The following is a 26102-nucleotide window of genomic DNA, read 5'->3' as shown; positions in this document are numbered from 1 at the left end:
GTTGAGAAAGAATAGTATCACTTTCATTTAAAAATTTCCTTGTATTTTCTATGTGAAACACGTAGTTCAATGTATTTTCTAAGCTGGTTTGGAAATTTTTTTACATTGATTAGAATCATTTCAAAACACATTCTGAAACTCTTATAATTCCCTGGCTCATTAAAATATTTAGTGGGGGACTTTCAAGTTCCCAGTAGACTTTTGACCTGATAATTATTAGTGTATTCTGGTTTTAGCAAATGGACGTCAGTGAATGAAGGCTAATTTCATGGTGAGCGCATGGTGCAATCTCTGTCAGGGTCATGCTTTTTTACCCATTCATCTTTATGTACTCTTGGATCCCATGTGGTTTTATTTTAGTTCCTTTGAAAGATGACACTTACGCCATTTGATACTTGTAAGATCTTTGATTGTAGAAAAGGTAAGAGCAATAAAGATAATGTTTCTGGTTCTTAGAGACAGAAGAGTATTTTACAGAATTATTAGAAAGCACTTTTTTTGGCAACCTGTCTTTTAAAGAAAGATTTATGGTTTAGATGTCAAACACATTTTGTGTAGGTTTTTCCATAAATATGTAAAATGATTGGGACTCGTGGTATTATGAAGCACTCCTGCAGCTAAACATGGCCTTTTGTCTCCCAGATGGAGACCCTCAGGGCTTATGAGTGAGGTTCTTACTGTGGGAGTTCAAGCTATAAGCTATGAAAATGGCCATTGTAAGATATATGCTTGCCCGGGCCCCCTAAGAAGGTAAGATCTGTATTCCACAAAGCAGTTTATATTAGAGATTTTTTCTTAAACATCTGATTCCTTTCCAGGATGGGGAAAACTTTTTTCAGCCATTTTTATTTTAGCTGCAGATATCTCCTGACAGCAGGCTTGATGGGGTTCACCATGAGGACAGTGGGTAGTCAGAAGGGTAGGTGTGTACACTGGGATGGGGGAAGGCATAAATTCAGAATGACGTTATCATAGTTATGTCATGGGAAAAAGTAGCATGGAGTACTAAAAAGGAGCATGGACTTTTCAGCCAGGTAGGTCTGAGTTCAAATCCTAGTTCTGTTGCTTACCTTGGTGACCTTGGACAAATTAACTTCTTCTTTAATTTCAGTTTCTGTCTGTAAAATGGGAATAATGATACCCACTTTGGAAGATAATAATGAACTTAGATATTTGTCATATTTAGCATCGTGTCTGATACATTGGATTTTCCCACAAATGTCCTTAATCTGATAGTGATCCATCAGATGGATTAGAGGTAAAGGAACCCTTAAGAGGATTTATGATGTGCCTGAATCTTTCTTTCCTTTTTTACTTTCCTTGTTCTCCAACCTGATTTTTGTCTACCCGAACTCATCATTGCCTTTTCCACCTAAATGACTTTGCTTATCTTGGTGACCGTGCCTGGACTACCTTTGTCTCCCTCCTTATGCCCTCAAAGCTTTTTTCCTCTCTGTAGCCTTTCCCACCTACTTAAGCCCACAGTGAACTGTGCTCTTTTAAGTGCCTTTAATACTCTTTACTGTTCATGTAGCCATTTATTTTTATCTTACTTTATTTCTGTATTTCTGATACAAATGTCCTGTCTCTCCCCACCAGCCTATGCGTGCTGTGCAAGAGTGCCTGCACCCGGTTTCTTCGGTACTCACCATAGCATCTGGGATAGTGCTGTTTGTCTAGTCATTGGCCTGCGCATGGTTTCTGAGTGGAGAAATGAACATTCCTTATCATTGGAACAGTGATCTTGAGAGAAAGCTGGCTGTAAAATATGCAGTGGCCTTTTACACATTTCGTAGGCTTTGGTGACTGGTTGTTTTTGGTTAGATTGTATTTCCATATTCTCTGCTACCAGATAGCATTAAATTTAGTTAAGTGGCTCTATGTTAGCTTTACACAAAAGCAAAGATTGTTTGGTATACCTATAGGAGTCACCAAAATGCTGTCTGATTCAAAACAAGTCGGATATATCTACTGAATGTTTAGTGTCTGCCATTGTGCTTGTACACCTTCTTGTGTTTGCGAGTGTTCCTGTAAGGTTCTTTCTGACATTTCCTGCCTAGTAGGACAAGTGCCCTCCAAATCCAGGCTGCTCACCTTTCACCCTTTGGATTTTAGAAGAGATACTTGACGGCTTACTGCGAATTCTATGTGAATGATGAACAGGGATTCATTTCTTTCAGTCAGTTGTTTTTCTTCTGATAAAATGAACAATATATATCCATTATATAAAATAATGAAAGCTATCAGTAAAAAAGTAATCTATAATCTTATTACCCAAATATTAACCTATGTTACCATTTTGGTGTTTTTTGTCTTTTATTTATTTTCTTTGCATATACATGTACATATGTATGTAAACAAAAATACCAGCTATTTTTTTTTAAATACCAACTATTTAAAAAATTTTTAATGTTGTAGTTTTTTTCTTTTTTTAAAGATTTTATTTATTTGACAGAGTGTACAAGCAGGGGGGGGTGGGCAACAGAGGGAGAGAGAGAAGCAGACTCCCATTGACTGAACCACTAGGCTCCCCTGTGTTGTAGTTCTTTAAGAAACAGTGCTAGAGAGTACCTGGGTGGCTCAGTGGTTGAGCATCTTCAGCTCAGGTCGGGATCCCAGAGTTCTGGGATCAAGTGCCGCATCAGGCTCCTGAGAGGGAGCCTGCTTCTCTCTCTATGTCTCTCATGAATAAATGAATAAAATCTTTTAAAAAGGGCAGCCCCCGTGGCGCAGTGGTTTAGCGCCGCCTGCAGCCCAGGGCATGATCCTGGAGACCTGGGATCGAGTCCCACGTCAGGCTCTCTGCATGGAGCCTGCTTCTCCCTCTGCCTGTGTCTCTGCCTCTCTCTCTCTCTCTCTCTCTCTCTGCATCTCTATGAATAAATAAATAAATAATCTTAAAAAAAATCTTAAAAAAAAAAAGAAGAAGAAGAAGAAAGAAACAGTGCCAGGATTATGACTGTAGTGGCCAAATAACTTGGCCTGGTGTATAGGAACACATGCTATATACTGTATCGATGTTCGTTACTTCTGGTGTCAGTCGTGGCTTTAAGTCCAGGTTCTTTCAAGAACGCAAATTAATGATGTTTCCTGTCTTTCCTGAACATGCTAGATGGCAGCGTTGTTTTTTATCTGCCCATTGGCTCTGAGTGACAGGTTTTAGACAACCTTTGGTTTCAATGCTAAGTGATTTGGTCTGTCTCCTCTTTCTGGCACATGGAAACTAGGAAACATGCAGGACTTCCTTTAGTTCACTCTCCTCCTTTATGTCTGAGTTTATCAAGAATTAAGAGTGTTTGTAAGGCCTCTGCGGTTTCTAACGTACTGATGGAACTATATTGCAGAAATATTTTTTTTGCTCCGCATTCTTTCATAGTTGATATTGAGTAACTTTTGAGCATCTCATTATTGAATGAGTGACATTTTTACAGTGGGACATGCCAGATTTTCTGCCAAAATTCAGTGTCTCTTCTTTATCAATGGACAAATCCAGTTTCTTGTTGGTTCTTTCAAGGTGAAGGATACCCTTCTGACTCCAAATCTGATGCCTGATGTGGGAGCCAGAGGAGTAAAAAACACCTGGTCAGGAGGGAACAGACTTTCCTTTGATTCTAACTTAATGCATCAGCAGACTTGAAGGAAGCTTGTCTATCTGTTGTCTTTGAAAAACGGAAGTGTTCATTTATGACTTTTCCCCAAACAGTGATATAGTCAGGTCTGCTGTAATGTGATATAAAGTTGCAAAACGTCATTGTGTGGTAAAAAACCACAAGGCTAATGGGAAAAATGGGATTAGAGACATAATACTCAACAACGACATTCTCAGTGATACATAAAAAAAAAGATGAACATATAAACATGGTAGCACAGTTTCACATATTTAGTTAAGCAGCTAAAAGTACACATGTACTATAGTAATATGGGAGTTTATCTTGAAAAAGACCTGAAGTTTGCTTGTGGAAGTGGTGCTGGAAGGGTTATTCTGCAACGGGACAGAAATTCCTCCTGCCAAAGATTGACAGGAGGGTGCTGCTAGAGGCCTGCAGTGCATTGCAGAAGCTGGAGGACTGTGGACTGTGCGTGTGCACTCCGTGGGTTCCCATTCTGGGGAGGTCAGCTGAGTGTGGTTTGCTGGCTTCACCTTGTGTTTCTTGTGGATTAAATGACACATGAGCAAAAGCAGAAACTGAATTATACTCAAACTGTTCCCTGATAATATCTGTTGTGTTAGAACAAATTTGCACTTTCAAAACAAGTGTTACAACACAGTTGACTGTATATTCAGTCAAAACTTGCTTTATTTTGTTTTTAAGTCCTTGTTTTTCCCAGTGGGAAGAATTTACAGATATGAAAGGGAATTAAAGATACCACAGAGTCCATGATCTTCATTTTATGGGTGAAGAAACTTAGGCTCAGAGGGGTTGTAATCTGACAAAGGTTAGTCCTGGGATAAGAAGCTTGATTTCAGGATTTCCCCAATATTCTTTTCACACCTCCTCTTAGTTCCAAAAGCCACTCACGGTTTATACCATATGGCCTATCACTTGAGTGTGTATGTATGTGTGTAATGGTTAATCATTTTTTGATGTAACAAGGTTGAAAGGAAGTAAATAGCTGAGCATTAATTTTTTAAAGAAGTTACTTTTACGTTTCTAGAGCTCTGTTATATATATGCCAGGTATTTTAAGTAGCAGTTGTTGTGTTTGCCTATAGAAATAATCAGGGTCCCCAGTTGCTTTTTTTTCCCCTATAGTCTTTATCTTATCCTTCCTCCTGCTCTTATTAGAGCAGGAGAAAATAAATTGTTCTATAGATATCCTTGCTCTTTGTTACCAGCCTGAGGAATGAAGCAAGCAAGTTCAAAATGCTAGAGTATGTGTGGTGGAATAAGATTGGAATTGCTAGGAATTTAAGTGAAACCTCTTCAAAATGCTTCCTTAAGATTAATTCTCTGGTATCCACTATGTTGACATTTAGAAAAATGAACTTTCTGTGATCTTTAGTGATTAATGACCAAAAATTTTGACCTGTGAGTTCACATTTTTACAGTGCAGTACATTTTTACTCAGGAATGTAAAGTTTCAATTGATGAATACATATCTAGTAAATATGGGAGATGACAAAACTATAAAACAGTTTGTGCCTCTGGGTTACAACTACTTAAATTTAAGTGGAGTTTATATAAAAGAAGAAATGAAAAGCCAGAAGGAGGGACACCTGGGTGGCTCAGTGGTTGACCATCTGCCTTCAGCTTAGGGCATGATCCCAGTCTGGGGATCGAGTCCCGCATCGGGCTCCATGTGGGGGAGCCTGCTTTCTCCCTCTATCCCTCTGACTCTCTTTGTCTTTGTCTCTCATGAATAAATACATAAAATCTTAAAAAAAGAAAAGAAAAGAAAAGCCAGAAAGATACTTGAAGTCTTTCCCTATCAAACATAGGCCTCTGTGCTTCCTTTTAAAAAAAATATATTACTGGAGAATATTAATGCCTGGCAAAATGGTGTAGCACTGGGCTGGGCGTTAGAAGCAGCTGTAATTCCTTTTCAGGAACTGAATGATATGTGTTTTTTTCTTAAATGACTTTGTGAGTTTCTAAGGCCCTTGAAATAGTTTTGATCTGTTTCCAATTTGCTGTGACTGCATCTGAAATCCAGTTGTAATTTCAGGATATCTCATTGCCTGTTTTCTAATCAAATATTTATTTAATGGTGGTAAATCTTATCTTGCAACATGATTCCTGGACCATGGGACTTAATGACCAGAGATGGAAGTCTGCTTACTGCTTCTGTCCCAGAGGAGAGGAATATATGTTAGCGGCACACTGTGCTGGGTAGTTCTACCTGAGTGTGATGCTGATGCTTGAGAGTTGGAGAGAGACAGTCCCCTTCCCTGGAATCTCTGTTCAGCTCATGAGGCAGAGTGGCGAGTATTTATTCCTGCCCAACTCCCCTTAGCTCATTCCTATTCCCAACAAAAAGTACACGTTCTTTTTTTTGAAGTCTGTAGTTATTTCTCTTTTTTGTTTTTAAAACAATTTTATTTAAATTCAATTTGCCAACATATAGTATAACACCTAGTGCTCACATCATGAAAATGCACACTTTTTATTAATGATGATTTGACGTCTATCCCATGCCTGTTCTTTGAGAATACATATTTTTCTTTGTCTGAAGGTGCTATTAAATTTTCATCCTTAACATACATTTATTGGTAAGATGTAAACAAAGTGCTATTGATTATCAATAAATTAGTTTGAATTCCCCTCCATACCTTTTTTTCTTCTTCTGCTTTAGAGGTGCTGATTTGTTCTTCTCCAAAGCTTCTAGTGGGTTCTTAGAAACTGAAAGAAGTCACATTTCTTTCAAAATGAGTCTTAAATGCTTGTATTTTACAAAATTTTAAACCAAGGCATATTTTTAGCTTCAACAGCTGGTTGATATGTAGCCTGTGACTAATGAAATGAAACACATTTTTGTTTCACGATCATGTGTTAATGTCACCCTACAATTTTGTTATTTTTGATGCAAGAAAGAATGATTAAATCTGAAGAAACAAAAAAATGAGCTTTTTGGTTACACTTTAAGGCAGATTTAAATCCAGTCTCTTGGTTTTTGATTTGTAGACGATGTTATGGAGGATGGGCTCAGATTTTGCATTTTGAGATACTGATAAAACCGAGAGAAGAAACTATTCTTTCTGATTCTAGCTCTTAGACCTAAGGGGCAGTAGTCCCTTGGTGTTACCAGGGATTTCAACTGAGAAAACTCAAACTAAAAATAGTCACAGTAAAACAGTCTATATATATATAATATGATCCAGATCTTATAAGGAAAAATCTATGTCTGTAGAAAAGAGGGTCTGGGATATAAACTAACAGGTTGATGGTGATTTATTTTGGGTGGTGGGATTATAGGGAATTTTTTAAAAATGCATTTAAAATATTTTTATAGTAAGCCATGCTGTACTTTCATCATTTTTAAAAAAGAACCCCAATAATAGGGGCTATAGACACCAGTTTTTTGAAACGACCAGGAAGCTCTCTTGTGTGCTTACAGACCACACTCAGTATGCTGTCAGCTGACCTCTGGTTTCTTGTTTCTGAGCCCAAGAAGAACCTTCAACTCAAAATTGAGAAAGATTTTCTATTAAGTAATTTTTGCCTCTTAGCCTTCTGGCCTCTTAGTTATTTCAGTCATTAGATCTAAGACTACTTTTGCTCCTCTTTCTGCTTACTAGATTGCCTCAAAGAGATAAATGTGGTTTACCTATTATAAGCTATGAGGAGAAGAGCAACATGAATAACTTTTTTAAATACTCAACTAAGACAGGATGTTGCTGTGGCAAATAGACCATGAAGTTGTATGTTAAACTCTTCCAGGCAGGAGGAGAGTTAAAGAATTACATGAAATTTTAAGTAAAATGAAATAATTTGCCTGTTGTTGAGGTTCCCACAAAGGGCCATGTCTATCCAGTACATGTACCAGAGACTACCTGTTGGCAGGGGCCTTTCCCACTGTCCTGGGTCCCCTGGCCCAAAAAGACCCTGATCTGTCAGTCTTTCCAGTACAATAGCATGAGTGTCTAACCTTTTTGGCATCTTTTTTCATAAATTTTAAATGCTTCTCCTTCTGTTCCTTCATTGGCTCATTCATCTACCCACTTATATAAATTTTTATTGTCACTGACTGTGTATTGAAAATACAAAGGTGACAGAAAGCAAAATGTCCTATCATTTAAGACAAGTCTCCACCAAGAAAAAAAGTGTCTGGGGTCAGGGAAGGAATTGGGAAAAACAATGTATAGGAAGCAGAAAAAGATTTTAAATTTCTATAATCAATGTTCCCTGATAGGTTAAAGGGAAGGTTGGGGACCGTGAAACAAAAGCATTTGCTTTGAAAAAAGAACCATCAGAAAGTAAGAGCTCCTAGAAACTAAGAATAAGATAATGGCGATTGACAAAATTAGAACAATGAAAGGATCAAGTTGGAGCAATCTTCCATTCCACAATAGTACAAAAACAGAACAAAACCCAAAGAAATGGACAATAGGAAAAGGGAGAAAGATGAGCCAGCATCCAGCTAGCTAATAGGAGGTCCAGAGAGAACAAATGAAATGGAAGAGTGGAAATTATCAAAAACTCTGGGAAAATCACCCAGAACTGAAGGACCCTGCTTTTCACAGTGATGAAGGCCCCAGAGTATACCTGAGATGATAGATGAGAAATGGTTGATACCAAGGTGCATCAAGTACCAAAAGAAGTTACTGTGTATTATTATTTGACAATTGAAAAAATCAAAAGGTACCAGGAGAAAAAGCTGATGGACTTGTAAGTAGCTGCCTCTGGGAAGTGGGACCTGGAAATACAGAGGGTACCACTGTTTTTCATAAACTTCGGTGCTACGTAAGTTTTGAACTATGCACATAAATTATTTTGATAAACCTAAAGGTGAATTTGGAGTCTTGTCTTCTCAGACATTTTTCAGCAATGTCATGAGTGCCAGAATATGCTGTAGGAGCACAGAGAAAGAAGGAAGGACTTCCTGCTTCATATAAGAGGTGGCATGGGAGCTGGGTCTCAGAAAATGACAGGGCATTCTCTGGCAGAGGAAGGGGAAATTAGCTTTCCAGCCAAAGAGAACCACATATGCAAAGGTAGAAGTATGAAAGAACATTGAGTGTTTGGGGGAAGGTTAAATGGTTTGAGATTTCTAGATTTTCGTTAATTGGGCAGGACATTTTTCATTTCTTTCCTGTTTCATTCTCCTATATTTATGTGACGGTGTTCTCTGCTAAATTATTTATTTATTTAAGGACAATGGTTCATGTCTTTGTCCTTACTTTTTGAAATCTCCACCATACTGAACATAGGATATATACATAGCAGATGATTTAAATTTTTTATTTATTTTTTTATTGATTTAACAATTTTTAACTAAAATACTTATATAGCCCTTCATTTGGCCATCTTGAATTCAAGAGAGACCTCCCCAAAAATCCTAATAATAATAGATATTTAGACTAATTAGGACTCAAGCGCTATCATCCTTCAAGGTCTAGGTATACTCCTCTTAGGGTGCTAGGTTACAAGCTCTGGAAAGACAGGGATCGTGTCCTTCCCATCGTTGTATTGCTGGCAGGGCCCCCCACTGCACAGATGTTAGCTGATGAGCCTTGTCAGCCTTCATTAACAGATCCCAGACCCAGAGAAATACTTAACTCTCCTACTTCCTCTTGTTTTAAGGAAATTCTTAAAATTTCCAAACCCCTGATTTCTATAGCTATCTCTGTCTGCCTTTAATAAGAACAGAACAAATAGGTTTATGTTACCTATCAAGATGTCAGCCAATGAAAAAGGTTCATTTTCTTGCCTTAATATGATAGCATTTGCTATAAGACTGGTTAGCAGTTTTTTAGAAAACAAGATTGATACCTTTTTTTTTTTTTTTTTCCAGTTCCACTTTCTTTTTATTTAAATAACCGAAGCAACAGCCTTGGCACAGCAGAGGGAAGCTGGGTTGGGGTGTGTGAGAGGTGGCAGTAGTGTGGCCTATTCGGGGGAGTGGCAGGGGTAGCGGGACTGGGTCACAGTGGGCTCCCCACACCCTTAAGTCAGGGTCAGCAGTTATGGCTGCGAACCTGGGGGCATAAGAGGAGACCCCAAGTAGTGACGGATGTCTCACCAAGCCCCAGAGCCCTCAGGGATGGGGGCTAACTGTGCTCCCTCCAGTGGCAGGGCCAGGGCATCCCTGCCAGGGCTGATGGGGCTCGGAAGGCATTTTCGGCAGCGCCAGCGGCTGCGTTGGCAGCAGCAGTTCACACCGCGGGGTTGAGGAGAGACACCAGCAGCAAATTCTTGCTGGGCTTTCTGAAAGCTGACACTTGTGCGGCGGTACAAGGAGTGGATCCGCTTTAGCATCACAATTCCCAGCACAGCTATGCCAGTGAAGAGCAGGGCAACCAGGAGCATGAGCACAGCTACAGCTGTGTTGGTCTTCAGCACCACCAGAGCAGAGATCCAGCCACTGAACCCCCAACCTGGGATGCCAATGGCCTGGAGGACAAAAAGCACATCCTGGACGAAGAAAATGAAGAAGAAAACGAAGAAATTGAATGAACTGTTACTCCGGAAGGCCTTATACATGGGGCGGTACCAGCACACAAAGGAGCAGGGAGTGAAAAGGAGGACCCAGAGGATAGAGAGCCCAAAGCCTGAGCCATTGCTGGTCTCCACACAGAAACTGGCCAGGCAGGCAAGAAAATTCAGGAGAAGGGCCAGTGTGCTGCACATCCAGAGGTAGTACATGGTAGATACGGTCTTCTGAAATTCTTGGGGGATCTCCATGGAGATGTCCTGGAAAAAGCAGGGCTGGACTGGGCAAAAAGAAGGTAGGGGGGGCCAATTGTTCTGTCGAGCAGCTGTGCCCCCCAGGGCAGCATGCTGCAGTTCCCGCTCCCTCCAGTCCAACTCCTCGGCCTTCCGGTTGAGTTCCTCCGGCTTCTTCAGCAGCTCAGCAGTGGCTGCAGCAGCTGAAGCCTGGGTGCTGTAGGAGCCATAGTTCTTGGGTTCTGTGGGGCTGAGCTTTCTTGATGACTGCAAGGAGGGTGCCGAGGGTGAAGGCAACGGGGCAGGGGCAGGGGGCTCATAGGCCAGTGGGAGCTCCCGGGTCTCAAAAGGGTTGTAGACGTCAAGAGTGGCATACTGCGGGCTGGGTTGGTGCTGGATCACGGCTGGGTCCTGAAAGGGGTTGTCAAGCTTGCCGGGCCTGATGAAGGGGTTTTCGCCGTCTCTGCTCTGAGCCATGTTTGCAACTGCCTTGATACCTTTTTTTGATTAGTATTCTGTCTTTTCTTCAAGTCTCATCATTGCTGTGTTCAGTCCTTTCCATTTCTCCTCTCATGGTGAAGGGTTTTCAGGAAAGTTTTGCTTATTTTTTGCCTTTTAGTTTATGTTATTTGAGTTTCTCTTGAGAAAGATATACCCTTCTATTAGGGACACAGGTTAACCAGTTCCAGTCACATATACCATCCTGTCAAATCTCGAGGCTCCTTATTGCTTTTTTTTTTTTTTTCATTTAAAAAACTTTTTTTCATGAAAGAATTTGATTCCCAGGAATTACAAAGCTCATACAGAGAAGGGTACATGTACTCTTCAATTTCCCCACTGTAACTGGAGTAGAGTTCCTAAACCAGGAAGTTGATGTTAGTATGATTCTGTGCCATTTTGTCACATGTAAATAGATTCAGGTATCCACTGAAAGGATCCAAAGTACAGAACTATTCCACCTGCACAGAAGTCTTCTTTCTACCACTCCTGTATAGTTTCATGCCATCTTCACCATCCCTGACCCCTGGCAACAGTTACTTTATCCTCCATCTCTAATTTTGCTATTTTGAGAATTTTAAATAAATGGAATCATACAATATGTAACCTTTAGACTGCCTTTCTCCCTCGGCATGTGATACCCTTGAGATCCATCCAAGTTGTATGTATCAGTTTGTTCCTTTTAGTTTCTGAGTTGTGTTCCATGGTATAAGGTCGTACAGTTTGTTGAGTCATTTACCTGTTGAAAGGCATTTTGGTTGTTGCCAGTTTTTGGACAAATAAAGCTGTTGTGAATATTTGTGTACAGGTTTTTGTGTGGGATGCACGTTTTCATTTTTCTGGGATAAATGCTCAGGAATATGACTGCTGGATCATACGGTAGGTATAGGTTTCAGTTTTTAAGAAACTGCCAAGTGATTTTCTAGATTGGCTATACCCGTGCAAGTGAAGTATTAGAAGTCTTACCTCTCTTTAAATCCCTTTATCCTCCTGTATATAATTGTCTAAAATATTTCTCGTATGTAGATTGAGAACCACATCAGAAAGTCAAAATTTGGGCAGCCCAGGTGGCTCAGCGGTTTAGCGCCCACCTTCAGCCCAGGGTGTGATCCTGGAGACCCGGATGGAGTCCCACATCGCGCTCCCTGCATGGAGCCTGCTTCTCCCTCTGCCTGTGTCTGTACCTCTCTCTCTCTCTCATATAAATAAATAAAATCTTTAAAAAAAAGTGTCAAAATTTTTGCTTCAACCTTTAAACGATAACTTAGAAAACTTGAGAAGGAAAATTTATTGTATTTATCCATGTACTTATTGTTCTGTTCTTTCTTCCTTTGTAATGTTCCACAGTTCCTTCTTTTATTATTAGCTTCTATTTTTAGAACTTGTGCCATTCTTTCAGGGTAAAGAATGCTTCTTCTCTGGATATGGCATTATGGGTTGGCAGTTCTGTTCTTTCACTGCTTGAACAACATTGTACCATCTCTCTGGCCTCCTTGGTTTCTGATAAGAGATCTGCTGTCATCCTACTTGTTTTTCCTCTATAGGCAAGATGTTGTTTTTCTTTGGCTGCTTTCAAGATTTTTTTCTTTGTCTTTAGTTTTCACAAGTTAAATTATGAAGTATCCTAGAATGCATTTCTTTGAATTTATCCTGATTGGGATTTGTTCAGCTTCTTGATTCCCTAAGTTTAACTGTCTTGCTAGATTTGGGGAGTTTCAGCCATTTCTGCTTCTTGGCCTCTTTCGGCCCTGCCCTCTTTCTCCTCTCCTTCTGGGACTTGGCAACATGAAGGTTAAAGCTTTGGTGAGAGTTCTACAGGTCCCTGGAACTCTTTATTTTTTTTGTCCTTTTCCTTTCTGTTACTCAGATTGTGTAATTGTATTACTCTTTTTTCTGGTTCACTGATTTTTTTTTCCCCTTTGATTCCTCCATTCTGCTGTGGAGCATATCCACTGAGCTGTTTATTTAAGCTTTTGTCCTTTTCATTTCATCTCTGATACCCGTTTGGTTCTTCTTCTATTTCTTTGCTGAGACTTTCTATTTTTTTTTCAAGCATGTTCATAATTGCTGATGGAAGCATTTTTATCATGACTGCTTTCAAATCTTTGTTAGATAATTCTGATATCTTAATCATCTCTGTGTTGACATCTGTTGTCATTTGTCATGAGAATTGAGATCTTCTTGGTTGTTACTGAAATGAATAAGTTTTCATTTAAACCAGGACATTTTGGGTATTATGAGACTCTGGGTCTTCTTTAAGTCTTTTGTTTTAGCTGACCTCCTCTGACCCAACAATGGTGGAGGAAAGGGGGGTTGTCTTGTCACTGCCAGTCAGAATTAGAAGTCCAGGTTCTCTTCTTGGTCTCCATAGATACCTGGGAGTAGGTATGGTTGGATGTTACTGCTATGTGGTGGTGGGAAGTTTAGTGTCCCTAGTAGGCCTCTACTGATATCACCTTGACTGAGGGTAGGGGTACCTGTTACTACTCCCCAGGTGGCCTCCACTGATTCCATGGGGGTGTGACTGTTGGACAGTAATGGAGTCCTGACTCTACTATGCCTTCTCTGACACCACCTCAGCATGTAGGTGGTGGGGTGCCTTATTACTGTTAGGTAGAGTGGGAGTCCAGGCTCCCTGTGTGTTTTCCTCTGATGCTATGGAGTAGGTGATGGAGAGAGGAGACTGATTACTGCCCACCAGGGTTGTAAGTCCTGGCTCCCTGCTACTCAGTCTTTTCTAATACCATCCAGGCCAGGAGGAGGGGTCCTTCATTGCAGCCTGGTAAAGGTGGAAGTCTGGATTCTCCACTGAACATTATCAGAAGTGTTGGTGGAATGACACTCTTGAGTGCTGTTTGACTAGTGTTTTAGGGTCATCCAGAGAAACAGAGCAATAGTGTGTGTGTGTGTGTGTGTATTAGAGTAATTTAAGAAATTGACTGACACAATTGTGGGAACCGTTAAGCTTAAAATCTCTAAGGTAGGTTGTCAGGCTGAGAACCCAGGGAAGAATCAATGTAGCTTGAGTCTGAAGGCAGTCTGGAGGCAGAATTCTCTCTTCCCTGAGGGAACCTCACTCTTTTTTTCTTAAGCTCTTCAACTGATTGGACAAGGCCTACCCACATTATGAAGGGTAATTGCTTTACTCAAAGTCTGCTGATTGAAGTGTTAATTTAATCTAAAAAATGTCTTCACAGCAACATCTAGTCTTATGTTAGACCAAATATCTGGATACTGTGGCCTAGCTAAGTTGACACTGCTAGAGTAGACTGTTTATTGTATAAAAGTATTGTTCCTGGGGTCCTGAGGTTGCTAGCTGGTCTGCTTTCTTTTTTCTGCCCTTTGGAGTTGTTTTATATTTGTTTCATACATAGGTCTAGGGTTTTTAGCTGGACTTAGCAGAAAGAAAATGGAAAAGTGCTTGCTCTTGCTTTTTATTTGACATCTTCTTTTAACATAGTGGATCAAATGCTTTATTGATATTTGAGGCCATAGGTTTTTATTTCTAAGCCTCTTTGTATTTTTCCTTAAAATTATTTAGTTCTTCCTTCTGTGTGTTTTTTAAAACATAAAATATTTTGGACTAGAGTGTCTGATTTTATGATTTTTATCTGGATTTTTTTTCTTCCCCTTTCAGATTTTAGTTTAAAGATCTCTTCATCTAGCTGGAAGTTTCTCTAAGCACATTCACTCTCATCTTTGTAAGCTGCGTTCTGACCCTTGCCAGGAACTCATTAGTCTATAAGCTATAATCCAGAAAAATAGTCTTACGATTTGACTCCATTGCTTATGTTCTACTGCGTGCTTCCCTTTATCTTTTGCTTCTCAAGGGCAACTTTTAACTTGACAAGAAATGGAAAATACCTCTTTGCTTCAAAGACTGAGGATCCCACCTGTGAGCTCAGTCACTTGACATACAGCCTTGCCTTCTTCTGTCCTTTGTTTCTAATGTGAACTGGCAGGGCTTACTGCTTGGCAGACTCAGGTCATAACTGGTTCTCTATCAATTTGATACATTGCAGGAGGATGGAATTCTTTCCTTTTACCTGTGTTAGGTCTGTTTTCATGTGGATGCTTTTGAACTCCCTAGTCAGGATCATTTACAGAATGACGAGTTCAAAGCCTGGGAGCCACACCCTACCTCCTGTCTCGTAGCCTCTTCCACCTACCCTGTGTGCCTGGTTCACTTACACCTCTGAGTTTCACAAAGGTAGTTTGCTGCTCCTGTACTGTTCTTTTCTACTACTTTTCTTCCAACTAGTCTACCAAGCCACTTTGTAGGCTACAGATCCTGTTTCCAGTGGGAGTTCCTTGCAGATTTTGAGCAAGGGAGAGCGACTGTTAACGTCTTTTTGTCGTTGTGACCCAGTTTTCCCATCGTTGTTTACCTTGCCTAATCACTCAATAGTTACTTTTATTTTTTTTTAATTTTTAATTTTTTAAAAGATTTTATTTATTCATGTGAGCAGAGAGAGAGAGAGAGAGAGAGAGAGAGAGAAGGCGGCAGAGACACAGGCATAGGGAGAAGCAGGCTTTATGCAGGAGCCCAATGTGAGACTCGATCCTGAGACTCCAGGATCATGCCCTGGGCCGAAGGCAGGCACTAAACCCACTGAGCCATGCCAGGGATCCCCTCAGTAGTTACTTTTAAAACTATTTACTTTGAAAATATTGATTTATCTTTTAAAAAATCCATTTACTCTTTAAAAAATATTTTATTGTTTAAGAGAGAGAGAGAGAGAGAGAGCATAGGCACGGGGGAGGAGCAGAGGGAGAGGGAGATGCAGACTCCCTGTTGAGCCTGACCTGGGGCTTAATCCCAGGACCAGGAGATCATGACCTGAGCCAAAGGCAGACACTCAAATGACTGAGCCACCCAGGTGCTCCAAAATCCATTTAATCTTAACACCTACAATCAACTCGATTATATATGTTAGTAGAAGAAATACTACATATATAGCTTTTGCTGAATATATTTGCTTTTAACATTTCAATATTAGAATATTTGGGGGATTCACAAAATTTCAAATAAACCAGCAAAGTCACCCATTAAAACCCTACATAAAAATCTCCAGAAAATTGGACATGGGCCCTAGTTTATTTCCCCTACCTAACTGTTCCCAACATTTCAAGTAGGGAACTAGTCCTGTAATTTCATAGTTAATGCAAATAATAGCTTGCATAGAGTTTCATTTATTGAACTAACACTCTTTTGAAGGGTGATGAAAATGACTGTGGAAGATTTGAGTTCATAAAATCATTCCCTTTTCTTGGGTCATGAAATACATTCCAGGAACTGAAAATAATATCAATTGGCTGATTAAACAGTGAATTATAATAGCAGAAGATTTTGTGAGCATGTTTTGCCAACTCCGGATGATTAAAATTAATTTCCTGTCCCTTTTTATTTATACTTTGGTGTAATTGCTTTATTCTGTTGGCTGACTGCCATTTAAAGTTTATTTATCTGGTATTGTCCATCTCAAGTAGTAAGCTCCTAAAGGGCAAGTATGTATGTTTGTCTTCCTCTGGTCGTTCTAAAAATTATAATGATGACAATATAAACTTTAACAAAAAACCGGAAATACAAAAAAGTGGTATATGGCTTTTTGTGTACATGACTTAACCTAACTCTAAAGTAGAAATTCTCTGAAAGTTGTGTACCATATCTTTCTTTTGTTTCCTAACTTGGTATTTAATAGGCTTTTTTTTTTTTTAGAGTGGCTTTCAAATTTCTTTATCTCCAATACAGAATGAGAAATACCTTCTCTATCATGACTCAGCATGTATGCATGAGCACGTGCACACACACACACACACACAGAAGTGTGTGTGAGGGGGTAAAGCTCCACAAATAATACTTATTTTTACTAAGTGAAATGCATTCTTATGCTTTCTATTCTCTTCCAGTGCATTCTAATTTAAAAAGTTTTTAGTATAGTTGGCACACAATGTTATATTAGTTTCAGATGTACAACATAGTGAATTGAGAAGTTCATTATACATTATGCTGTGCTTACCACAAACTGCCATCTGTCACCATACAATGCTATTACAATATCATAGACTATATTCCTTATAATGTATTAATAGACTCCTCTTAATGATGGTAGTGATAGTGACTTTAGTCATAAACACTAATGATTTCATTACTTTCATTTTAATTCCAGTATAGTTAACATACAGTGTTATGATTTCATCCTTTATTATAAACGTATTCTTAAAATATTTTATATAAGCTGGTATTTAAAAGTCAGATTTATAAAAGAAACCTCGAATTTGGGATGCCTGGGTGGCTCAGCGGTTGAGCGTCTGCCTTCAGCTCAGGGCGTGATCCCAGAGTCCCGGGATCAAGTCCTACCTTGGGCTCCGTGCATAGAGCCTGCTTCTCCCTCTGCCTATGTCTCTGCCTCTCTCTCTCTCTGTCTCTCATGAATAAATAAATAAAATCTTTTAAAAAAAGAAAGAAACCTTGAATTTATTGTTGTAAAAAGAAAAGCAATTTCCCATGATTTAGTTTTCTAAATAATGGATTTTGTATAAAAGAACAGATTTGTTTCTACTGAGATCCATTGTTGAGAGCTATGTGTTAGGTAAATTGGCAGTCACTGACTGGCATTACCACCATCCTGGGTGTTCACCCCCATGTATTGATTTAACAAGGAAGGCAAATGATTTTTGTTCATTTGGCTCTTCTGATCAGTTGGTAGTGGCTTACTGGAGCCCAGGTCCAAAAGCATAATGAGATTGTATCTAGTCTCTGTGAAAGAGTGCCACAGTTGGTTAGTGATGTCTAATGTGAGCTGTGTGAAGGAAATCTACTGTCTTTAGTTTTCTGGATGTGCCATCACTCAACTTCAGGAAGGATCTGTGTGGTAATCCTAAGCACTCTAGGTAAGACATGTGACCTATTCCCAAATCATATGTTTTCTCCTAACAGAGCACTTAGAGAAGCCATGTAAAAATTGAACATTTTTCAAATATGCAAGCCCACAAAATTTCCCTAACCCTTTCCATATTTAACAATGTCAGAATAACAATGATAATATCTAGGCTTTAAATAACTCCTTGACATCAGCAAATTCAGAGAACTAAATGATCTTACTTTGCCTTTGCAATTTCTGACAAATACATAGCTTTGCTCAGTGTAAGACTTTCTGATTCCTAAATCGTGACCGTATAAAAATAGATCCTTTACATGTGTTACCTCCAGTGCAGTGATGTCTTCCGATATGAAAATGTTTCTAGTGATGAGCAGCATTAGTTGTGAGAAGAGTAGAATCAACATTGTGTAGTGTATTGACACACGTAATCAGATTTCCTCTAGGGACGCCTGGGTTGCTCAGTGGTGAAGAGTCTGCCTTCGGCTCAGGTGTGATGCTGGGTCCTGGGATCCAGTCCCACATCAGGTTCCCTGCCGGGAGCCTGCATCTCCCTCTGCCTATGTCTCTGCCTCTCTCTCTCTCTCTGTCTCTCATTAATAAATAAATAAAATCTTTTAAAAAATTAAAAAATTGTTGATTTTAAAAAACAAAAAAAATTATTTCCTCTACAATGATCTTTCCTTTAGAGTTGAGAGGGATTTTAGTGGTTTCAGTCCAGATTCTTTGGAGACCTGGTAAAACTTCTGAGGTTGATTTAAGTGACTTCCCTAAGTTACAGAGCTAGAGACAGAGGTAGAGGCAGAGTATTTAGGTATTTAGGTCCTATTTTTTGCTATAAAAGGTAGTATTAGATCGATGTAAGTAAGAAGAATGCTTGGTTGGGGGTAGGGGGCTCAGAGCATTATTCTACTTTTCTGTTGGTGTCATTTAGGAGAGTTAGCTGTTTCAAACACTTGTTTTATGGCTGTTTCCTGATATAATGTACATTCAAATATAGTAGGACATATATATACAGTCAATAGGATTTCTGTTTATAATTTTATTTTTTATAATAAAAAGTTGTGGCTAAAATGGAGTTAAAAAGATAGATAGAAATGCTTTATATGCAAGCTTCCAGAACTGAACTTAATTGTCTCTAGCATCTTTTCTGTAAGTTGAGAAGAAGCAAGGAATATCCATTTAGAATTTTGGTTTACTTTTAAATGTGATTCTTTTCGTTTTCTGTACTTGTGAGGTGCCCTAATCCATTCCCAGTAGCAGGAGTACACTCATAGACCTGAAGGGAGTTGTGTATTCTCATCACAGTAAGTGAGATCCAGGAATAATTGTTGAAATTGGTTTCTCTAGATAACTTCCATAATTTAATTTTTCTTTCTATGAAATATCCAAATAAGTCAAATCTTGTTATGGTGAATTGTCTAGCCTCACTCAAAATTAATGGTTTACTGGAGCATGAACTCATTTTGCTAATTAGAGATTTTTTAGTGGATTTATTACAATGTGATTTAATCTTCATTGTATGACATTTTAGAGGAAATAGATTGCCCTCCTGGGACCAGAAGCTAGGAAAAAAATTCTTGGCACTTAAAGACAGCTAGTCTTAGTTTTTATTAACACTTGGTGTTTGAAGTTGTCCAGCATCCTGGTGCAGCTGGGACCATTCTTTGCTTCAGCAAACGTTTTTGGACTGCCTACTGAGTGCCAGGCATGTACCAGGGATACGGTGCTATCAAGATTGACTAACTTTCTGCTCCCCCTAGAGCTTAGAATGCTCAGCTATAAGAAGTCCTGGGCCTCACTAGTGTTGGTTACAGGGTATATGAGGAAATAAATCAAAACTTATTACAAGTTTTGGAAAGAAAGACATCCTGAATACTGCTTAGAAGCATTAAATTCATAACCTATATCAGCCATTGTTGCTGTTTGATAGCCTCAGTTTATGAGCAGTCTTACTTAGCTGTGGGCAAAGTGAGCAGTTTTCTGAACTTCAGTCCTCCCACTTGACCTGGAGGTTACAGGACAAATTGATTTTGATTGATCTTTCATACTATCCCCTTAAAGTCTTAGAGGATTCTTTACTGCATTTGTTTACTGGAGAATTTTCAGTGACATTTGAGAAATGAGATCTCTTAAACATGGAGATGGTTTCTCTGTGATGTTCCTGAACTGCACTTTGGCCCTTGTCAGAGATCTCTATTTTTAAAGCTATGTGCGTCATTGTCATTTCCAGCCGATAGATGCCTGACTGCAAGTTCACATCCTTCCTGTCTTAGGACTTGTAGGGCTTGGCTCAGGCAGCTGGATAGACAGCAGCGAAGGTCACTGAGAAAAGGAGGCTGGGCTGTGAGTTCTTTCCTTGTCTCGCACAGGCATTCTATGCTGTATTAAGTGTGTTCTTGGGAACAACTGGGGAACCCACTCCTATTGTTAACTTTTCTCCATCTTAAAGTCTCCTCATAGCCTTTCTGTGGCCTTTGAAATCCACTCTCCTCCTGAGTTTCAGAACTGTACTCCTTGGATTCTTCTTCTGCAGCCTCTCCAATGACTTCTTCTGTCTCTTGCTGCTTCCACATCCTCCTGCACTTGATATGTGCTCTTCCGCGCCTCTCTTCTGTCCTGTTTTCTACCCCTTCACCTTTTCCTCCCTCCTCTTATTTTCACCTTTTTTTCACTCTTGTGCACATTTGTTCACTATGGCTTTCCTGGACCCCTGCTGTGTGCTTTATACTAGGCTTGGTTTTAGAATGTATGAGTGAATGCGATAGACACAGCTCCGTCTTCCATAGAATTTACTAACTTCCCAATTAATCCACAGATTACAGTGGTGGAGTGTGTGTGTGTGTGTTTGTTTAAGATTTTCTTTATTTATTTTAGAGAGCGTAAACAAGTGAGGGAGGAGCAGAGGGAGAGGGACAGGATCTCTAGCAGACTCCTCGCTGAGCACAGAGCCAAACATGGGGCTGAATCCCATGACCCTGAGATCATGAGCTGAGCCGTAATCAGGAGTCAGTCGCCCAACTGACTGAGGCATCCAGGCGCCATTTTGGGGTAGTGGTTGCTATGAGAGCATATAATTTGGAGACCTGTCCTAAAGAAATAATTTTTGGCTGGGATCTGAAAGCTTATGGGGGATTTATGAGGTGGGAGTAGGGAGTGCTATAGGCAATAGGAACAGAAGACAGCTGCTAAATCCTGGTGTCCCAGTCATGAGATCTTCTTTTAGTTCCTGGTGTAAAGTGCAAGTTAGCATCTTTTCCCAATTTCACCCAAACTGATTCTTCACTGCAGCCCCCTCTTCTCTCATTCACTGGGTTAGAAGTCTTGGTATCCCTGATTTCCTCTGAAATAGGCCTAAGACTTACCCTTTCTTTCTTCTTTCCCCCTGCATAGAACTTGAGAGTGCATCACTCACAGTTGGGCACTGCCTTAGTGATGGGAGTGCTTGCTTCCAGCCTTTCCCTCCAGAATTGCCATGTGCCCCGCTCCACCTGCATAGCCAGTATGGGTCTCTCTCTTTCTGAAACCCATCTTTTAATCATTTCACTTTTTTTGGCTGAAAAGCCTGGAGTAGATTCCTGATGCACAAAATCCAAATCTCTTAATTTGTGTTCTCCATTATCAGCCCTCAGATTCTCTCTTTTTTTTAACACACACCTCTTAGGACAAGCAGATATTTCTTCTATTGCCCCTGTAAACCATCCTCATTTCTGCCTTTTTTCCCCTCTGTTCTCTCTTTTACTGCCACCTCCAGGAAATCTTTTCAACCACTGTAGCCCCCAGTGATTTCTTCCTCTCTGAACTCTGATTGTTCTAATACTAGTTACTTTCTGTATTTTATAGGTGCTAATACCATTTCCTGAACTCAATTATAAGTTTAATAGTGGAGACATGTCCGCAAGAATTTTGTATACCCTAGTTTAGGATTCACCACATAGGTACTTAGTGATGGTGATGATGCCCTCAAGATTCATTTTAGTATTGTTTAGTGGATGCTGCTAATTCATTGCTGATGGAGGACTGTGAGTAGTTAATATTGTAATCCTCTTGTCCTACATGTTGGGCATGGCTTGAATTGACAGTAAACACTGATTTCAATTGAAAACCAGAATAATTAACTTTAACGGGTACTAATACCCCAGGGTTCTTTCTTGTCCATCAGCTTCTCACATTTCATGGAGTTTTAGTCAATGATTCCTTCTAATGTTACAGTGATTTGTGTAGTCCTTTATAAGTTCTATTCAAATGAACCCTCTCATTTAGTCCTCATTGTAACTCTCTGAGATAAATGTTGGTGTCCTTATTTTACAGAAAAAAATGAGATTTAAAAAACTTGAATATGGGTCACCCATTTAGATTATGGTGGCGCCCATACCTGAATCTAGGCCTCTGACAGAGAGTTCCTCTTCTAATTGTTTAAATAAATTATTTTCTCTAGCTTTACTGTGATAAAATTGACACATAACATTGTGTAGGTTTAAGGTATACAATGTGATGGTTTGATATATTTGTATATTGTACAGTGATTACCATGGGTTAGTTAGATATCCATCACCTCACATAGTTATCTTTTTTGTCTTAATGTTGAGAACATTTAAGACGTACTTTCTTAGATTTCAAATGTACACATTATATTGGCTTTCCCTCCCCCCTTTTATTTAGAGAGTGAGTGAGTGGGAGTTGGGAGTGGGGAAGAGGGAGAGAATCTCCCCACTGAGTGCAGAACCTAATGGAGGGCTCAAGTCTTACAACTCTGAGATCATGACCTGAGCTGAAATCAAGAGTCAGATACTTAACCGACTGAGCCACCCAAGCACCCCCACAGCACTGTATTGTTACTGATGATCATTATGCTGTTCTTGAGATCCTCCGAATTTAGTCATCCTGTAACTGAAATTTGTACTCTTTGACTAACCTCTCTCCCCTTCCCCCAGGCCCTGCGCTAACTACTATTATACTTGTTTGTGTGAGTTCAACTTTTTTAGATTCCACATATAAGAGTGATCATACACTATTTGTCTGTCTTTGTCGAGCTTACTTCACTAATAAGCATGATGCCCTCAAGATGAATCTGTTTGTTGTCACACATAGCAGGGTTTCCTTTTTTATGGCTGAATAATATCCCTGTGTGTGTTACATACATACCACATTTCATCAATTGATGGACACTTCAGTTGTTTCCATGTTTTAGCTACTGTGAATAATGCTGTGTACTAAATATGGGAGTATAGATGTCTCTTCAAGATAGTGACTTCACTTCCTTCAGATATATATACCCAAAAGTGAGATTGCACAGTAATTCTATTTTTAAGTTTTTGAAGAACCTTCTTACTGTTTTCCATAATGGCTGTACCAATTTACATTCCCACTAACAGTACTCAAGGGCTCTTTTTTTTCTTCATATCCTAGCCAATATTTGTTATCACTTGTGTTATTGATAATAGCCGTATCTCAGTATGGTTTTGATTTGCATCTCCCTAATGATTGGTGACATTGAGCACCTTTTTATGTACCCGTTGGCCATTTGTATATCTTCTTTGGAAAAGATGTCTATTCAGGTTTTTTGCCCATTTAAAATCAGATAATTTTTTTTTTTTTTTTTTTTTTTTTTTGCTGTTGAGTTGTATGAATTCCTTATATGTTTTGGGTGTTAACTCCTTATCAGTTACATGGTTTCCAAGTATTTTTTTTTTTTCATTCCATAGGTTGCCTTTTTATTTTGTTGTTTTGGGGGCTCCTTTTCTCTAAATATTTTATTTCTTCTCTAATAAAGAACCTACCCTAGGGGCACCTGGGTGGCTGAGTCAATTAAGCGTCTGCCTTCAGTTCCATGTCATGATCTAGGGTCCTGGGATTGAGCCCTACTTAGTCTTTGGGCTCCCTGCTCAGGTGGAAGTCTGCTTCTCCCTCTCCTTCTGCCCCTCCCTGTGGCTTGTGTGCTTTTTCTCTCTTTCTCTCAAATAGATAAATAAAATCTTAAAAAAAAGAAAAAAGAAAAGAAACCTGTCCTTGATCATACCTAACCATTTTCTGCTGGGAGTCTTTGTTCTTGCGTGTTTTAGTTGTTCATTAACTGCTTCCCGGAAAAAAAAAAAAAAATTCAGCAGCTGCTTCCCCAAAAGGATAAAGAGGTTACATATTTTGAAATGTACTCTTACTTCAGTTAATGATTTTTGCCATGGTATCTTTCTAAAAATTTTAAGTGGAATTTGCATATGGGTGGTGTGATGAATGGAGCCAAAAGCTAACTGGTATAGTTAGATATTAATTAGTTATTACCCATTTTGGGAGACCATGTATCTGGAACCAAACCTAGATAATTAGACCTGTAGTATGCCCGGCCAGAAAAGGCCAGGCTGAGGTCCAGTATTGAAATGTCATACTGAGGCCCCCTAACTGAAGGAGGTCTTGGCATGAGACCGTGGGAGTCTCTGCCCCTGGCTGCTTCTATTTGACTACAGTGGCATGGCGCTTGCAAAGCTTTTAAAAACTTGTTTCATGTTTTTAAAATCCTTGGGAGCTACAGAGTGGGTGTTGAGACCAGAAAGTCTGCTTCCTGAAGTGTTTATACAGAGAATCATTTTTAGAGTTATGTGGAATGGAATTGGGTCTGACGTCAATTCCCAGTGTGCCTTCTCTCCCCTGGAGGAATAGCCCATATGTAGAGACAGATGTGAGACTCAAGACTTTTACATATAAATAATGCTAGGAGAGAATGGGAACAGTACTGTGAGTTAGAGGTGGGGGGAAGGACAGAGTTTACTGCAGGCAAGAAATGAACAAGTTGTTCTTATAAGCACTTTTTTTAAACCTTCAGTTGTATTACCCATACACCTAAATGTGCACAAAACACAAGTGTGCAGTAATCAATAATATAATAATAGAGCCAGGTACCTGTGTAAGCATCACCAGGTCAAATACTAGAGCATTGTCCCCACCTAGAACTCCATCACCAACTCCTTTTGATTGTGACCCACTCCCCCTTTTAGAGGGACTCTCCTGACTTTTTTTATGGTAATAATTTCCTTGCTTTTCTATTGATTTACCACTTTAATATTCATTCCTACACAATTTAAATTAGTTTTGACTGTTTTTGAACTTCGTATACATGGAATCATACTGCACTTTTTTTTTTTTGCATATTGATTTTTTTCCTCAACACTTGGTTAATAATAATCGCACATGTTCTCTTTTGTTACTATATAGTATCTCATTGTGTGACCAAACCACAATTTATTGTTTTACTGTTGATGGATGTTTTCTTGTTTCCAGTCTTGGGCCAATTACAAATAAAGCCACATTGAGGGACACCTGGGTGGCTCAGCGGTTGAGTGACTGCCTTCGGCCCAGAACGTGATCCTGGAGTCCTGGGATCAAGTCCCACATAGGGCTCCCTGCATGAAACCTGCTTTTCTCTCTGCCTGTGTCTCTGCCTCTGTTCCTCTGTGTGTCTCATGAATAAATAGAATCTTAAAAAAAAAAAAAAAAAAGCCACATTGAGAGGTGCCTGGGTGGCTCAGTCAGTTAAGTGTCTGCCTTTAGCTCAGGTAATGGTCTTGGGGTCCTGGGATTGGGCCCCGCATCAGGTTCCATGATCAGTGGGGAGTCTGCTTCTCCCTCTACTCCCTGCGCTTGCTCTTTGTCTCACTCTTTCTATCTCAAATAAATAAAGTCTTTAAAAAAAAAAAAGCCACATTGAACATTCTTGGAATGTCTTTTGGTGCATGTATTTCTGTTGGATATATATTAGCTTGTACCATGGTGAAATTACCAATTTTGTGAAATAAACAATGAAATATTTATTATTTCATATGGATCTATGTGATACCTGGGGTACATATGTTGGATCATAGCAAATGTACATGTTCAGTTTTTGTAGATTCTGTGATACAGTTTTCTAAAAATCTTGTACCAATCTAATCTCCTGTCAACAATGAATAGAGCTGTTCCACATTCTGGCCAACACTTAGTGTTGTAAGTTTTCATTGTGATTTTGGTTTGTAATATCCTTTTTTTTTTTTTTTTTGGTTTGCAATATCCTTGATTGCTAATGAGATTGAGCATTTGTTCACTTGTTTTTGGCCATTTAGATTTCTTCTTATGAAGTACCAGTTAAAGTCATTTGCCCATTTTTCTATTGGATGATCTCTCTTTGTCTTGTTGACTAGCAGGTATTCTTTATATATTCTAGATATGAATTCTTGATGGTTAAATGTGTTACATATTTCTTCTGCCATTCTTTAGCTCATCTTTTCACTCTTATAGGGTGTTTTTGATGAATAGATAATGTCAAATTGATCCATTTTTTTGGTAGTTAATGCTTTCTGTGTCTTGTCTAAAAAGCCTTTTACTGCAGTTCTTGAAGATACTCTCCAATATGATCTCTCAAGAGCTTTATA

At 39.3% G+C, this 26102-nt stretch overlaps 1 protein-coding gene and 1 pseudogene across 14 annotated transcripts in view; one reads left to right on the top strand and one right to left on the bottom strand.

Moving 5' to 3' along the window:
• Window positions 1-26102, top strand: part of ALG9 (ALG9 alpha-1,2-mannosyltransferase) — a 114741-nt gene that overhangs the window by 43388 nt on the left and 45251 nt on the right. The gene's annotated exons all lie outside the window — the stretch shown is intronic.
• LOC140630950 (secretory carrier-associated membrane protein 3 pseudogene) lies at window positions 9432-11731 on the bottom strand (annotated as a pseudogene).

This window comes from Canis lupus, chromosome 3 (genome assembly GCF_048164855.1).
Source record: "Canis lupus baileyi chromosome 3, mCanLup2.hap1, whole genome shotgun sequence".
Classification (NCBI taxonomy): Eukaryota; Metazoa; Chordata; class Mammalia; order Carnivora; family Canidae; genus Canis; species Canis lupus.
The sequence above is the reverse complement of the archived record's forward strand: the minus strand, read 5'-3'. Positions and strand labels throughout refer to the sequence as shown.